Here is a 2,249-nt window from a genome sequence, read left to right as displayed (position 1 = left end):
CGTGAAAGTTTGGGCCTACGAACGATTGGCCATCTAGTCAAGTCTACATCACCCAGGGCCAGACGCCAAGGTCTCTAACGTCTGGTCCCCGACCTCCGCAAAACTTCCTTTTGCACCGACCTAAAGCCCCGTGGGCCTTACCCCTTGGCCCAACTATCATCCTATATATCAATCTTTACCTCCGGACTATTTCGGAGCTCCTCGTCATGTCCGTGATCTCATCCGGGACTCCGAGCAACATTCGGTCACCAACATACATAACTCATATAATACCATATCGTCAATGAATGTTAAGCGTGCGGACCCTACGGGTTCGAGAATGATGTAGACATGACCGAGACGCTTCTCATGTCAATAACTAATAGTGGGACCTAGATGCCCATATTGGTTCCTACATATTCTATGAAGATATTTATCGGTCGAACCTTTATGACAACATACATAGTTCCCTTTGCCCGTTGGTATGTTATTTTCCTGAGATTCGATCGCCGGTATCTCCATACCTAGTTCAATCTCGTTACCGGCAAGTCTCTTTACTCGTTCCGTAATACATCATCTTGTAACTAACTCCTTAGTCACTTTGCTTGCGAGCTCCTTGTGATGTAGTATTACCGAGAGGGCCTAGAGATACCTTTCCGTCATACGAAAAGACAAATCCCAATCTCGATCCATGCCAACACAAAACCCTAGAGTAAAGATGACATGACTTCTTCCATTTGAAATCAAAAGGGTTTTTGAAAAGATTCGAATTCTGTTTGGAAATATTTCAAATTATAAAACTTTATGCAACTCAATGATTTTCTTGAGGGAAGATAAAATGACTTCTTCAATTATATGCAATACGAGTTGGAAGTTACAAAGAATCAAATTGAAAGTCATTTGGAAGTATTTTGAAACTCCCTTTCAATTTGGAATTATTTGGATTTTATTCATATTATTTTTCTCCTAAAAATAAATAAATGGAAACCAGGGTAAAATGATTCCCTTCAATGGAAAATTAGGAGAAAATAAATTTGAAATCATTTTGGTATTTTAAAAATGATTTTTATTGAGTTTTATTGCAATAGCAGTGCTGTTTGAATTTTTTTCCGATTTTGTGTGAATTTTGTTTGAACTTTAGAAATAGTCCATTCTATAGGAAAAAAAATTCTGATATATTATATGTCTATGTATAATTTCAGTTCTTTTACTTTTTCTATTAGTTTTAGTCTATGCTAAAAAAGGGGGAAACCCCAGGCACGACCAGGCCAACCGGACCAGCCAGCCACCCGACGCGGCCCACCAGCAAGCCGAGCCGGCCTGCTCCACCCGCGCCGCGCCCGAATCCCCTCTCCCTCGGTCGCCTAATCCCTTTCCCCTCTCTCTTCTCTCGCTGACGCGTGGGACCCGCCGTCTTCTTCCTCCTCACGCCAAGCCAAGTCGACGCCCGAGCTCGCTCAACCGCCGCCGTATCCCGGATCGCTCGGGATCCTCTTCCCCGATTTGCCCCCTCCTCCAAGAACCCCTCCCCCTATATATACCCCTCTTCCTCGTTCGTTTCCGCCCTAAAGCCGCCCCGAACCCCTCTCCCCCGCACGTATTGCCTCGCCGGAGCTCGAGCACCGCCGGCACGCCATTGCCGCCGCAGCACTCGACCCCGACCACCTTGCAGCCACCTGAGATCACCACCGTAACCCCATCGCTTGTCCGCATCTCCCCGTGCCCTCACCCAAGCCCGAAACGCATCGGAGCGCCGTCATCCGCCGAAGCCCGAACGCCATCGCCGCGTCAACCTCACCGCCGTCCTCCTCTGACGTCCCCGAGCTCACCACCGACCACCATCGTCATCGCCATCGTCTTCCGCATCTCCTGGACGCCTTCCCCGTCACCAGGGACCACCGGAGGCGTCGACCGCATTGAACCCGAGCCGCCGGAACCTCGCCGGAGTCACCTTGCCGCCACTGTGAGCATTCCCTCTCTTCTCCCCCGTTCGATCTTTTTTCAACGCTCTAGATTAGATCTATCGAGTAGGTTGGTTTTTTTAATAGATCGGTTTAGTTCCGGTTTGGTACAGTTTTTATTCGGTTTAGATCGGTTCAGGCCTAGTCGTTTGAGCCGATCGGTCTTTCTGTTTTAGCCCGTACACGTTTGTGTTATTTTACGACCGAGCGCTAGATAGTTCAGATCGCCAACCTCCCTGGCCCGATAGCAGTAGGCCACGTAGCTAGTGCCCGATTGTTTTTTTTGTTTTGATTTTCGTTTCTGTTTTA

This window comes from Triticum aestivum, chromosome 5D (genome assembly GCF_018294505.1).
Source record: "Triticum aestivum cultivar Chinese Spring chromosome 5D, IWGSC CS RefSeq v2.1, whole genome shotgun sequence".
NCBI classification, from domain to species: Eukaryota; Viridiplantae; Streptophyta; class Magnoliopsida; order Poales; family Poaceae; genus Triticum; species Triticum aestivum.
The sequence above is the reverse complement of the archived record's forward strand: the minus strand, read 5'-3'. Positions refer to the sequence as shown.